Source organism: Bacillus rossius, chromosome 6, assembly GCF_032445375.1.
Source record: "Bacillus rossius redtenbacheri isolate Brsri chromosome 6, Brsri_v3, whole genome shotgun sequence".
NCBI classification, from domain to species: Eukaryota; Metazoa; Arthropoda; class Insecta; order Phasmatodea; family Bacillidae; genus Bacillus; species Bacillus rossius.
In genome coordinates this window covers 74,880,172-74,896,003 of record NC_086334.1, presented here as the reverse complement: position 1 = coordinate 74,896,003, position 15,832 = coordinate 74,880,172, and the positions used below count along the sequence as shown (strand labels likewise).

Genomic DNA, 15,832 nt, shown 5'->3' with positions numbered 1-15,832 from the left:
CATATGTTTATTATGTAACTCAGTTTGTTGTCTGTCTGTTTGTTTGTTCTGTACATATTTTACAATCGATTTTAAACTACCCGAAACTTGAAACTTTGAACTTAGCTCAGAACTGGATAGCAATGCACTATTAACTCGCTTTCTTGTCTATCTGTGTGTTTGTTTGTCTGTTCGGTAAAAAATTTTTAATTTGTTTAGCAATGCCCCCAGATCCCTAGGGTAAGGCTACCAGCCGAATTGTACAGTTTGCATGTTACATAATGCAGCACTACACAAGCGGTGCCTACATCACCGACTGCTCAAGCTTTAGTTATCTATCAATAAGGAGAAAGTCAGAATAACTTTATAAACATATGATGTTTAAACTGAATCTTTTGTAAATACTTCAGGTATATTATTTGATGTTAGTATTATGATTATGTACCTCCAGAGGCAGTGGATTGTGTATCCATATTTGTAACCTTTGACACCTGACATCAACACTGCCATCTTGGATTATGTCTTTACTGGCCACCATCTTGGATTACATCATTTCCGGCCACTACCTTGAACTAAATCAATTTCCTGTCACCATTTTGTTTTCTAAAACTTTCTGCCATTTTAAATTCTATTACTTTTTAGATTTGAGTTTCAGTCTGAATGTTTGCTGAAGCATCTGTCAATTACATCACCACTGATAAGACTTGAGGATTAAAGATTCGGATTTTGGATTTTCACATTACCATTATGCAATCGCAATTTTGTTTTCTAGAACATTCCGCCATCTTGAATTTAATTTTCTCATGCTCTATCATTCCATTATTATAATGCAGTCGTTATGTATTTCATCATAACTAACAAGACCTGTGGCTTCGAATTTAGGATTTTTGCATGCTATAACTTGTACAGTCGCCATCATGAATTGTATGGTATATATTTCACTTTTATTGCTAAATGTATTATATATTTAATTCGCACACTATTATCGCAACCATCCAAGAGGCAATAGTGTCTAGGTCGAATGTTTCATTTAATTTTTATAATAGTATCATCCTTAATGAAATAAATTAAAAATATTTTAGGAAGAACCTTGGGTTAGGTAACAAAGATTGTGCTGCGGATTTTTAAGGTTTCAAAAGGATATGAGAAATGAACAGAAACAAGGTTTGATTCCGTCTGAATATAATTACTCCATATTTAAGAAACTTATAACAGATATTAAAAAAAAATTAACATACAATATCAATTACATACTCAAAGAGCTCTCAGGTATATTCAGAAAGAACATAAGATATGGGCCTGCCCTAAATTAGATTATAAAAAGGTTTCATTAAAAAAAATACAAATATGTTTAAACTATCCCAGTATATCTTCTTACAGTCCAGAAATGATGTTTATATGATTAACTTCTTCGACCGTCATAATTTAAAGAATGTTTCAAACAAAATGTTTATAAATACTGTCGCACCAGAGGTCGGTGCTTCGCTTCCCGGAGACCAGTAGTCAACATGGTGCCAAGGCGCCTGTTTTTTGAGTAGGAAGATCGTGAAAATGCCAATTCGGCTTCCGGCTCTTGGACCCTGTCTGTGAACAGTCCAAATCAAACCTGATCAGAACTAGTACACAGACAGTTATCAAACTGGGCAGAAAATGCCCGCAAAAGATAAGGGGAGGTTGTGGAATGTCGCTGATAGTAACTCACTAGACAGGGAAGTTGACTTCTAGTTTTGGAACTGTAGCAAGATCGGATCTGCAACTCGCGAATACGAGGCAGGCGCGGACGTTTCCATTACTTAAAAAAAAATTATTTAATAAAAAATATTCTTTATACTATACAGACGGACTTAACTACTTAAAGAAATTTACAGGGATAGCATCTCTTATATAATAGACTACATCGTCGGTTGCAGCCGGACGGAAGTCTTGTAGTGCGTCTCGTTGATCCGCTGGTAATCACAAACGGTCCGTCTGCAATCGCGACGCGAAGTGTCTGCCGAGGAGCCGCGTCTCGTAATTAAAACTAAAAACTCAACCAGAATGTGGTGGGGGAAGACTGGGGCGTCAGGACCGAAAGGTTCCGAAGTTCCCCGAGTGGGAATCACAAAAAAATCTGACTTTGAAATCTCGAAGTTGGTAGCACTGGCCGATTTTAGCGCTACCTGTTGAGGGGTGTCTGAAATAAAAAAGAATCGACTCGCCCAAGACCTCTGCTATAGCCTGGGGCTAATGGCGCAGTCTGGTGCTGCACTCTGGCGGCCTACAGGGGAAGGTAGCTGGGGGGGGGGGGGGGTAAGCAAAGTTGCCACCAGATGTCGCAGGCGTCAGCTCCACACGCTGACGACAAAAGAAGAAGTTACTATGTCCACCACTAGATGTCGTGTGTGGTCCATCATTGCACATATTTTTTCTATGGCAAAACGTCCTTGAAATCGGCCAATGCTTGGAGGGGTTCACGTCAGGTCAATGGTCCTGGGCTAAATTCTGAGAACTGAGGGGTGTGGGAGGGGGGTGGACAAAAAACGCAACCAGGCTGGGAACGAGCCTCCTAATGTGACTTTCGAGGAGTGAACCTAAGAAGTATGTGTGATGGTAAGCGCTGTTCTAAGAGGTAATTACTCGTCCAGAGCTGCTGTATGCAGTTTTGGTCATGCAGGGAAATAATGTTACAGGCCGAGAACGTGACTGCAAGCGGGCTGCCAACGATGTCTTAGATTTGAAAAATATCAGATAGGTCCCTGAGAAAAGGTGCTTCAGGCTACCGGCACAAAGTTTAACTACGTAGCGTACACCAGCCTAACAAAGTGTAAATCACCATTTTGTAACCAAATTATATAGAAAATAAAATTTTCAGAAATGATTTAAAATTATAATAACAATTTAAAAAAAGTTCCGAAATACCTAACATCAGGCAAGATGCTAACCACTAAGCTACCTAGAATTTTGTATAAAAATTATTACATGCCATGTCTAATATTCGTTCCACTTACTATCTTTTTACTAGTTATCAATCATACTTATAAAATTGTCTTAGTTTCAAAATATTTATAACTTTTACAAGTTGTAAGCATTCTATTATAAAACTTATGTATTCTTTTCAGTCAATTATATATATATATATAAAATGATCACCAGGGTACTAAAAATACGAAATAACATACTGCATGATTGAAAAAATACCATATATAGGGGAAGGGAGGGTAAGATGACGAATGTGAGGTTTATACTTACTTTATAGCCTTTGGGATATAAAAAGATTTTATATTTCTATAAAATATGCAAGTATAATTATACATCTTGTAAATTTTGATGGTTCAAACAGCATAGTGTAAGAATTTTAAAAAAGCAGAAATGATTTTATAAAATTATGCATATTCGTCATCTTACTCGCACAGGTGTGTAAGATGACGAACCAGTGATGGCTAGATGACGAATGTGATTTTAATGCAGAAAACAATATTTCTTTCACAAAATACATTTATATATGAACTAAAAACAGTTCAAATACTCACATAAATATATATTAAAGTCTTCTTGTCGAGAGTCTGTAATTTTTGTTTGGCTTTTTGCACGCCTGTTCCAGCCTTAAGTTTGGTCTTACGTGAGTTAGTCTTTGACTTGATGGAGCTGGCTCAACGAGCACCAAGTTCTAATTTGGTATTTGCCTTCATGATTTAGGAAACGTCCCAGGCTGCGATTTTTCTCCTAGTACCGCGTTCGGTGATTTACTTATATCTTCGGCTTCCTGTGCCAATATCTCATCGGCCCGGTGCCTGGATTCCAGATCCTTGCCGAGTGAGTATGCAATATCGTGCTGCTTGCATTTTTCGTCGAGAGAATTAATGCCCACGTCACCGCGAGCTAACCTTTTCGCTAGTTTCGTGCCGGGGCCGCAGAATCTGTAGCCGGGAATGTGTAGCTCGAAAGCAGATTGTTTATCAGCGAGTTCACGAGTCCTGCACCAATGTATTTTTTTTCTTACCTCTTCGAGTCATTGTGCACAACTGACCAGAAAGTATAAATGTGTTTGATTTTATACAGTTTCTTCAGTACAATGCAAGTCGTCAAGCAGGAAGTGTGTTTGCCCATGCGCATTACGCAAGACGATGTATTTAGTGCACGTGAATCACGACATGGTTTACTGTTACCTTCTGCTGTACCATGCATAATTGCGGGTCCGTCCAACTGCGGTAAAACATGCGTTCTACTGAGTTTATTAGAGGAACCAAACGGTCTTAGTTTCGAAAACGTCTACCACTATTATAAATCATTGCAACAGCCAAAATACAAGCGCCTAGCTACGGTTATACGATCGGTGGATGGTCTGGAGTATTTCCCATTTAAAGATATTGCTAATGTGGTACCTTCTAGCGAAACAAAAGCCAATTCATTTTTTTTGTTTTTGACGATGTAATGTGCGAGAAGCAAGGCATAATACAAGAGTACTTTTCCATGGGAAGACACGCTGAAGTAGACTGTGTTTACCTGTGTCAGACGTACAGTCGTATTCCAAATCACCTCCTACGTAATATAGTCCTATAGTACTTTTTCGCATGGACAAACTTAATTTACGTCATGCTTATGACGATCACGTAAACACCGACATGACATTCCAAGAATTCAAAGACATGTGCTACTTGTGTTGGAAAGAAGTATACGGATTCCTAGTTATAGTCAAAGATTGGCCTCTATATAAGGGCAGGTACAGACGAGGTTTCGATAAGTTTATCGCCAAACATGAGTCAGCGCATTTCGAAATTCGGACGTAGCAGTCGAGACTTACGTACTGCTGCAAAGTCTCATGACGACGTTATCCGCAAATACATTTCGCTGCTGGCTCAAAACGTAGAGTGTGAAAAACGAATTACTATAGTAACTCGTTGCCATCGACCAGCGAGTGGAAGCCTCGGATTCTCGCAATCGAGACATGATCGAAGTATTGAATGCACAAAGACGTGACGATTTGAGAACTTTTCAAAGTAGTCTGAAAGCATCACTATTTCACTTGTCAACAAATTCAGATTTGTTCGAACATAAGAAAAAAGTTTCCGCGAACGAATAAAAAAGTATAAAAGGAGGTCTTGTAATATGTTTTCAGCCAGTACAATGTCAGATCTGGCCAGTGACCTTCATCGAGCTATACAGTCTGTTCATCAAAAATATCTACTTGCTAGACGAACCAGACTTGCACGTGAGATGGAAATTGAGGAGATGTTTAAACCAATCACTAATCGCCTCGACGAACTTAAAAATAAAGAAGAACCAGCCATCAATGTGAAGACAGAAGTTGAAGATGAAATGCCAACTGTAAAGAAGAGAAAGTATGAACCAGATCGAGAAGAAGAGGACTTGAGTACAGAGTCCATGCACAAGAAAAAAATACCGAAATAGGGTCACCAAGTTAATGCAATGGTCCGACCATACCTGATATCGTTTACGTGTCGGAATAATGACACGACCTACGGAGTGTACAGAAAACATAATAAGTGGTTCCTCGGTGCTAAAGAAATAGACTTTCTACCAGGAAATATCGTGCGCGTAGAAGAGTTCAAAACGCGCGGGACTCCGAGTCTGTACGAATTGCTGTTTCGCAGGGAGCCTAAAGGATATTCTCACAAAGACTTACACGAGTACAAAAAACTGCTATAGCTAACCAATGCACATTTTCGCGATAGCGATCCAGATAGTGGTGTATATAAAGACGAAGATCATGAAAAAATCGACATTCTCGCTAATCTCTTCACTGAACTAACAATACATGGTGAAGGTTTAAGAAGTCTAGAAAGTGGTCAGATATTTGACTATGTATATTAGGACGACCCCAATGAATTAGTTGATCGTCTTAGAATTCTACATGCTTCGCTTAGTGTAGGAAACTATTTGCACATCAACGAAATAGTCTCCATACTTGAAGAACTGAGGGAAGCCGGCTACATACAATCAGTCGAACCGGAATCGCTCACGAACTTTAGGTAGATTAATAATTGATTTTTTTATAAATTTAAGGGTCAATAAATATAAATATCCAAGATAGTAGTCGTAATGGCTTATATAATGACGGCAGTAGTTGATTTTAAGTCACTTTAAGAATTTCGATCATGGTTTATTGAAATTATAATTTTTTATATAAAATTAAATGTTTTGCTTCATCCAGGGATCGAACCAAGGACAGGAATCGATCATTTACTTAATGAGTGAATTTTTTTATGAATTTTGAACTTTTTCCAGCATCTCTATCTTAAATTTATGGATTTTCAAGATGGCATCCAAATGACAAGATGGCGGGTGTCACAGTAATAATAAATGATTACTGGACTCTAGCGGGTAAGAATTAAACTAACATGGCGTTAGCACACTCTAGCCGACGATAACATGATGGCTTCCAGAAATGAAGACAAGATGGGGAACATGACATCATACTAGGTGACGATATATATACTTTGACATAAGTGGTGGGGGCCAGTCTGCCAGCAGCCACTGTGAGGAAAGAACCTGTCGTCATTTTTTTTAGGCCCTCGCCGGGTTCGAACCGATGACTCCTAGCTCCGTGTCGTAAATTTGATTTTTAATATTTTTTTTAAATTAAATTAATTAAATTTTTTATATATTTCAATTTTTTTTTCATTAAAATCGGACAATAAATGAAGATTTTAAAGATGACGGCCGTAATGATAATTGCAACGGTGATGCCACAGGGTGGCTACCAAACTGTAAAGAATAAATTCCCTGACTTTTCCAGGACAATAATTTTTATTCCCTGACCATGCCTAACAATATCATCAATTTTTTAAAGCGTAAAAACTTTTTTTTTGCATATTAACTAACTTATCAGAGAACATACACTAATATATGTCAAAACCAAAATCAGACAAACAATAATAGTCACATAATCCCACACACTTACCGTATTTACTCTGTCATGATAATTTGTTACATCTTGAGGTTTAGTTAGTAAAACACACATAAACACTATTTATACACACTTTTAAAAAAACATTTTTGAGAGGTCTGTAATTTTCATGTCAATTATTTGTCTCTGAGCTTCAAGTAATATTCTAGCACCTTAGCTTTCTTTTCTACAAGTTACCTTATTTACTCTGTCATGATATTGTGCTACATCTTGAGGTTTATTAGGTAAATCACGCGCACTATTTATTCACACTTTTAAGAAGCCATTTTTGAGAGGTCTGTAATTTTCATGTCAATTATATTTGCCTCTCTTTGAGCTTCCAGTAACAGCCTTGCTTTCTTTTCTACAAGTTCCTTCAAATCGTTACTTGCTTTCTTCTTTATTGCTTTCAAAGCATCCTTCTGCAGATCTTCTTTTTGGCGTAAATCAGCAGCTTCCTTTGAGCGTGCACAAGCGTTTCTTGCAGCATGAACCAAGCTTTTAGTTATTGTAATGTTGGACACTCCTCCTGCAACTTTAACAGCATCATACACCATTCGCCTAGCGATTAGACTCTCTTCTTTCAGGTTTTCCACCACACAATCTGCATTGACTGAAAACCCTCATTCAACATTGCTATTACCATGTGACAGCACCATCACAAGCTTCATGACTTTGCATAAATTCTTTGTATTGTCATTACACAAACTCAGCCAGAAGTGATAAAGCCTCTGTTGAGTTCGTGAATAGCTGTGTAACAACGCTGTAACACCAGGGCGTTTGCATAGATCCCTGTACTCTGACGCAGCTCGATCTGCACACAAACCATCAATTAGCTTGTTGTCAACTAAAATTGACAGAAGTGTCTCAAGGCATTTGGATGCCACATTTACCTCAATAGCCACAGTTGGGTCAAAACAGGACAAAGCTTTAGTTACTTTGAGCTTCAAAGGTGATCTTTCAAAAATTTTTTTTGTGATTGTCTTTAAACACATTAGACATTCTTTACGAAAGACAAGAATGTCAAGGTCTGTGACTAGTTTAGTACCCCTAACCTCTCTACATTTCCTAATGGAACTTCTAGTAGAATGCCCTAGCTTTACTTCTTTCACATTCAAGAGGTTTTCTGATTTATCTATGTCCAGCTTGGTGAGGGAACACTTTTCCAGCACATCGGACTTCATAAATCTGTCCATTATGTTTCTGCAAGTTGACGACAATGCACAATGTAAAAAAGAGGCCATTGGAGCATCGCTTTGAAACTCTCTTAGGAATGGTTCAATGTCTGAAGCCACAGTTTTGAAGAAGGCAAGTTTAGCACCCAGTAGAGGATCTGCGACACATTTTTCAACAATAGTGAAGCTGGCAGATTGGTTGTATTTCTTTTCTTTCAAAGTCGTTTCCACAAAGGTTGCAACATTAGGTAACATTTCTATTGCCCTCTGAGCTACAACTTGATTATCTAACCACCTAACAGAGCAAAATTTCTGTGGAAACAGAGTACTGGAAGTCCAAGTAGTATAGTCTGCTCGACGTGCAGGAGAAAACTTAAACAAATTATACAAGGCTCGCAGAAACGTGACAATATCCCAACCTGTGACTGTGATTCCAGCCTTAAATACACAGTGCAATGTATGCAGTCCACAACTGCCCATGTCCAAAATCACTTGTTCGATTTCATCTTCTTTCATCGAAGCCTTCAAATCCTTGAGGAACTTGTAATTAACATTTGGACCATCCATAGAAACTTGGACCAATTTCTTTAGGAATGGTCGAGCACAGCCCAAGAAACCACTACGTAAGTCATGCGCAGTGGTATTGCCAAGAAATACTGAAGTCAGATACCGAGTTGTAGCTTCTCCTCTGACTGTGTCCCAAAAACGAATGTTGATGTCCATTTGCTGTTTGTTTGATACTTTATTTAGACTCTCGTCAAATCCTACCGTAACATGATCAGAATCTCCAATTACCTGCAAGAGCTCATTTTTAAAATATGGACTTAGACCATACAATATTAAGTAACCATGTTTATCTCGCTGTAGTTTAATTTTCTCTGCAATTTTATTGTCCGAAAACATTATTGGGAAAAGATCAACGTCTTTAGCAGATGTACGCATAGATTTGTGTGTCGTTACAGCATGAAGAGTAAAAAGTATTTCAGCCTTTGTAACGTCTTCCCCCAACATAAAATTGTCCAGTTGTTTACGAGCCGCTACTGGCTGTGGATTATCGCAAGAAAGGATAGACTTTTCATTTCTTACGTACTGAGTGGTAGTGTACTCCAAATTAACATCTTGAGGCGGTTTACTTTCAAAACTGACAGAATCCCTTGCTGGAAAAAATGCAGCAAGGGGCATAGATACACTTCCTACAACCTTAAGGTGTTTATTAGATTCTGAGTGACTCGTCACCGCTCGTCGCCCCATGTTACTTAAAGAAAATGTTGTCCGGCATAGTTTACATTTTGCTGAATGTGGAGATCCTTCAACTTCTTCCAGCCAAGAAAACTTTGGATCGTAAAGCCAATCACTACTGAATCTGCACTTCTTCCTTGCAGACGACATGCTTGCCTCTAAAACAGAGTATTACAAAACTATTAAATGTTTTAACCATTCTTAAGGGGGCTGGAAAGGTAAACAGCAGTTCAAATGACACAAATGTATAATTATGTACAAAATTAGAATTGTATTGTGATGAAAATTAAAAATTCAATATCTCCTTAAGTATTTGGAATCTTATATCCGCCGGGTTTAATGAAAAGAGGAAAGAGCATATAATAAAAGTATTTTCGGATTTTTAGCAATTTTTTTCCGCAAATACCTCTACTCTGCATATTTACCGAAAAATGCTTCTTTTGGTCTGAAAGCATATCGTCATTAAAGAAAGCGTTATCTTATCGATGTTTATTTTCTTCGTTTTTTCGGAGATTTTCAAATCCCTCCCTCCCCCCCCCCCCCTTTTAGTATAGTTTCCAAGTTCTTCAGGCATGTTTGGAAATCTCCGAAAAACTGCAAAACAATAGACATCAATAAGGTAGTTTTTTTAATTGACTACTTTTCATCACTAAATAAGCATTTTTCATTTAAAAAAAATATGCCGCTAATGCGCTACATAATGTCAATAGTTTGGTAGACGATGAGTAGCTGCTACTCTTAATATTTACCATTCATTTTTCTTCCTGTATTGGAATTCATTAAAAAAATGGTTTACTCCATAAAAGTAATGGGCAAAAAATTTGAATACAACCGAATAAACAATTTAACTCATTACTCACCTCTTAGCTTTCAGCAACGGCAATATTCTTCCCAAGACCACGCGCTCATATCTGATCCCGCACACTTTTTTTTTCCATCTTCTCTTCTACTTCTATTCTCTCCTTTTTATCTTCAAAACAAAGCCCGACTAGCTAACTAAATAATACTGAAAACCTGAACACGCCACTATTCAAAACGTTTACACAAAGAGGACAGCATTATAAAATAAATAGTACATCTGAAAAGAAAAAACGTAGAGAAGCACTACACGACCGGGAACAAAAAAAAAAAGCACACACGTTTTCATTCCAAAACGTTCGTGTACTTGTACCACAGTTGCCAATAATACGAGAAACAAAAATAAAACTATCTCGGTCATCTCGGTGTACTATAATCTATAAAACTAGTACGCATAGAATAATTTGGTACACGTACCATGACTATGGTAGCAATACAATGCTTGCGCGCGCGCGCGCGCCAGCCAGTTGTTATCAGCAACGCAACCACAGCAAAGAGTTTTTCATGGACCCGCGACATCAAAAATGGCTTCATTAAAATGTCAAACTTTCTATAAATTAAAGTATTCAGAATTTCAGTTAATAATTCGCTACATACAATTAACGAAGACTGTGAATAATATTAAGCTGTAAAATGCTGCAGCAGGAACTTTAAACAAGATTTAATTTTTTCCCTGACTATTTGAGAAATTTCCTGACTTTTCCAAGACTTTTCCCTGCTGGCAAAATTCCCTGACTTTTCCCGGTTGGTCGCCACCGTGTCATAAATCAAAATGGCGGAATGTTCCAGAATACAAAATGGCTGATATCGTAAAACAACATGGCGGCGATGACATCATAAAACAAAATGGCGCCCAAATCCAAAATGGCTGCCAAGGTCAAACTCATCCACGATGGCCACCATGATGTCAAAATCCAAGATGGTGGTTGGCACCTCGGCACCTCAGCCTGTGCCCAAGCCCCCAAAATATACTACTGCATCTGCATCACAAATCGCGGGAAGATGAATCTAGACTTGATTGAGTCAGGCAGTCTGGTGACAAACAGTGACGGGATTCACATGACTGGCGATGACGGATGTGAACTGAAGGGATTTTTTGACATGCTGTGGCATCGAAATTGCATGCTTGACTGGTTCAGTGTGCCAAGGGAAGTAATATTGGAGACATTAGCAGGAAAGTTGGCAGTAATGTGGCATACAGTAACTGGTCTGACTGGTAGGCAGCACATAGATGAGCACATGAAAACGAAATACCTTCGTATTATCACTCGTTCAGTCTCGCTAATGCAGCCACAGCACTACAGGTCTTAACACTCGATGCATCGGTAACCTCACTACTCCCTCTGAGCAATGACCTCGCTCCATAGTTATGCCGTACACACGGTACTCATAACAGTACCCGCACTTTAACCTGCGGCGATTCTGCTGCCTGAATCTTACTCAGGTCGAGGGTAAAAAACCCCATGCACTTTGTCTTCAAACATGTTCATACGTGTGCTACAATCACAAAGTATTATGCACCTCCTTGATGATGTGCTGTTTTGTGGTTGGTAGATCTAGCATGTGTGCATGGTGGTCACATAATCGGCCGGATGGAGTACCATTATGTTCATACAATGGTCAATGTTGCATTCGGAATTGTTCCGATCATATATATTGTTACGATCGCGCTTGGCTGCAGTGCTTGGCATCGCCGCACTCGTTCGGCCTGTCTGCGCCCCCTTCCACCTGCATCCTCTCCCTGGTATCTCGTGTCATACTGTTGCGCAACATCCTGACCGTCGCAGCGCACACCTGCCTCAGATCGAGTTACTTAAAAGAGGCCGCACTGCGGAATAAAAGGATTCAGACAAGTTTATCGGCGCGTTTTGTGGGAACCCGATGCTTGTTGCGTTTATCGGCGTTCTTTAAGCAGCCGCCACATCCTTCGAGGACTCACGACGCGTTTCTGGGCATTTCGACGGCGAAGGTCGCGCGATATCTCGGAGACATGCCCGATTGTTCTGGACGGGAACCCAAGGGCTATATAAGGAGGTTGGGCCGACCTTCGAGAGGAGTTCAGTGGGGAGTTCTCCCGCGGCGGAGTTTCTGGGCGATAGTGCCGCGGGTGTGGCAGAGTGGCGAAGTCCTTGGACGAAGGTTCCAGGGCAGGGAGTGAGTTCAGTGGAGTCGGGAGCTTTCCCGCGGCGGAGTTTCCGGGCGATAGAGTCGAAGGCGCGGTGGAGTCCCGAGTGAAGTTCCGAGTGAGGCGTCGAGTGGGATCTCGGCGAAGGGTGTGACGGCGGCGTCGGAGTGTGGCGACGGAGTCCCGCGGCGGAGACCCACGAGGGGTGCTGCGGCGTGAGTTGCACCAGAGGTGCGGCCCAGCGAGGTGTGCGGAACGAGTGACCAGGGAATTGACATTTATTTAAGTGTAATTAATTATTTAGAAGATTATTTGTAAGTGACAAGTAGTGGTAACAAATAAAACTGTGTGTGTGAAATAAAATCTATTAATTGGGCTATCCTTTACGAACCCGCAGGTAAATCGTAACAATATGTTGCATAGCCCCACGCTCTTCAGAAACAATTGATTTGGTGGTGAATACAGGTGAGCTGGAATCGAGAGTTTTGAATGGCAGTGAATGGCAGTGCCTCTGCAAGGGCGCTACCACATAAAAAGGGGCATACAAACCCGATTTTGAATCTTACTCAAGAGCCGTGACATGGTCCATATGGCGCTTGGCTCGAAATCTCCCCACAAATGCATCTGATCAACGAATGTAGCGAATAAGGATTGTAAATAAGTGGGCTCTCAGGCGTCCTTCACACCTTAGTCTTGCAGTCAAACATGTAGTCACTAAAAATAATAATATGTTCTGGTAAGAGGGTTTTTGTTGATCATGCCACTTTACATTGGGCATTGAAGCAGTTAAAATACCAACGGCACATAATCGGTATATGTTGAGGACCATGCCACCTTGTGTCCCGGAATAAACTTAAAGGATTTCTTAAAAATGGCAAAAATCCATAAAAAATTATTACGTTATATGGTGCACCTCTCAAGGCGTGCCTAAAAACAAAAAAAAAGTTTAGAAAAGTTAAGGTAAAGGGTCAATGTTAATAGATCAGTTAGGAGATGAAGACGACGAGGTGCGATGATTGCTTCTGGCTCTGAGAGGCGATGATGATGGACTGACAAAGAGACGAGTTGCTGCAAAGGAACACTCCCCCTTCCTCACACCTCCCTTCACAACCCAACTGACCATTAGGTCATGGTGGATTCATGCAGAATGTTATACAAATTTAGCCTTTACTTAAATTATGGCAGTATTTGTAAAGTTAAAAATCCACCTGAGCAGAGTGGCTTGAGTACACTCAATCCAACTTCATTCTAGTATTTACTCTCAAAACATAAAACACTCGGGGGCATGGAATAAAAACCTCAACATAAAATATATAAATATAGTAAAATACGAGGTACTGACTATCTACAACTCTGGAGGGGCATTCGAGTACATGCACACACATGTGCATGCACAGGAGCCCACAGGCTCACACACACACGAACATGCACAGACACACTTGCACACTTGCCACTCATGCATTCGACCTTTCATGCCCTCGCGCTCTTGCGCACTTGCATATGTGCGGTTGTTTCTTGGTGGTGGTGCGTCGAGCTATCCCCAATCAGGTCTCATTGGCGCGGTCGGTGATTGCTGGAGAAACCACGTGGTGGCTTGAGGCTCAGGTTGAATCCTGCCATGCTGCAGGGATAGGAGAGTCATGGCGGTAGGGACCCGCCTGCACCTGATGCCACTCTTACTTAAGGGAGTACTTTGGCAGAGGGCAACACAACAGGGTTTGAGCTTGTTGATGTGCACAGTGCCATCGGCCATCTTCGCAAGAAAATATCGTTTTTCATGTACCTATGTATTATTATTTTAATTACTTGTGTTAATCAGTACACCTATTCCTTATTTAACACCACTAATGCGTTTTTAAAAAGGTTCCGTGTTATACGTACGAAATTGTGTATTCTGAAGCATTAGTCTCCATAAATAGAAAGGCTAATTTACTTAATGTGTTCCAAAATGTGTAGGGAAATATTCTTTACATAATATAAATGCGTAAAATAGAATTCCATTGTAAATATGTCACACCATTTATCTTTATTACCCTACCATCGAATATTTTATATTACAAATATGACACAGAGTAACGGGAGTTAGGTGGTTATGTAATCGTCAGTCGGCTGGTTCGCTTGCCCAACCAGGCGTGACCATCAACTCACGCCGCGTACCTTTCCCCGAACTGACCAACCTACATTTAATGGGAGTGAAACCGATATTACTGTTCAGATATTACATTGTTGCCCCCCAGGATGGGAAACAGGAAAGGGTTGTGTTCGTGCGAAACCAAAGAAATGACTTGTGAGAGTCACACCTTTTTTTTTTATGAAAATATATTGTCAACCAAGAAAACATATAAATCCAGAGCACTCAATTGGTCTTGTGCACATGTTCTTTGTTTCTTGACTTGGTCAAGGACACACACAGCATGTGTGTATCAACAAAAACAGTTGGATTATTACCAACAAGTCGAACATTAGCTTTAGCATATACTTAGTGAAATCTTATAATTCTCAAAAATTAAAAGTTAATGATTATGTTTACACAATAATTATTGCCTCCAATATATACATAAACAAGACTGTAATGAATAGAAAATTATAATACATTATATGAGACTAAGCCAAGCGAGTAATATTAGAAAAATAAATTATTTGAGCAAACAAATGTTAAAATGACTTGAGGACGAAAATGACCGCTAGGTGGCATGAGTATGTACTTAATGTACTACTGTCTTGGCCTTAGCAAGAGGCCGATACTGGCCAGGGTTAGTGGCCGGTCAAAGACCCGGGGTGGTGTTTCCAGGAAAACCTGGAGCGGGGGGAGGGGTTAAAACTGTGGTGCCAGTGGGAACGGTGGTCTACAGGACCCGTAGGCGTGACTATACTTTGGTGAAGATAATTCGCGATCATGCCAAGAGGTTGTCGCGTCAGCGAGGTTTAGGAACTGTCCGGTGCTTAAGAGTTTGCCGGCCCTACCAGTTCTCATCACGAATTGGGGACGAATTACAGGAGATGTCCGTGGGCCAAGGCGGGAATAATGGGATTGTCCTGCTGGGTCATTGAATAGTAGGCACAATCAGATCTAGAGCTGGGAACACTTGGGGAGACAAGTCTGACAAAGGTTGGATGGGAGTGTACGGGGGGATGAACAAGTTTAAGTTCATGCAGCAGAGGAATGAATGGAGACATTATTTAAGTTTAAAAAAAATTCAAATTTAGAATTGTGCTAAAACTACTAGTTGGTGGCATAATATCGCCGGTGTCACTCGCCGGTACGTACAGACTCTCTCCACTCCATTTATGTTGGAACTTACGCGGAGGCCGGCATCGTGACTTTAATACCCGCTGGCTGTCTTCCTCGAACGGACAGGAGTTGTTGTGATATGTCACGTCATTCCGGGCCAATCTGACACTTGAAGCATCCAGAATTGTGGCGTTTATTCACTTCACTTCTCGCGGCGGCCCAAGAAGGCCTGCAGAATTCCCAGGCCATTAAGGAATGGATTACAGCCCGAAGAAGGAAGGGGCAGGGGAAGGAAAGGGGGAGGTGGTGCCACGTAATCCTCGACGGGATGTCCGCGT

General features: G+C 40.3%; 2 protein-coding genes across 3 annotated transcripts in view; one reads left to right on the top strand and one right to left on the bottom strand.

The window, feature by feature from the left end:
• Window positions 1-15,832, top strand: part of LOC134533306 (synaptic vesicle glycoprotein 2C-like) — a 387,375-nt gene that overhangs the window by 128,845 nt on the left and 242,698 nt on the right. The window lies entirely within an intron of this gene.
• Window positions 1,351-15,832, bottom strand: part of LOC134533307 (SAC3 domain-containing protein 1) — a 137,586-nt gene continuing 123,104 nt past the window's right edge. The window contains exon 10 of one of the 2 annotated variants that reach the window (XR_010075298.1): window positions 1,351-1,563. The gene's annotated coding sequence lies outside the window, so the exon portion shown is untranslated. Of the gene's footprint in view, window positions 1,564-14,406; window positions 15,724-15,832 lie in introns of those variants that run through there. The other variant, XR_010075297.1, reaches the window with a different exon arrangement.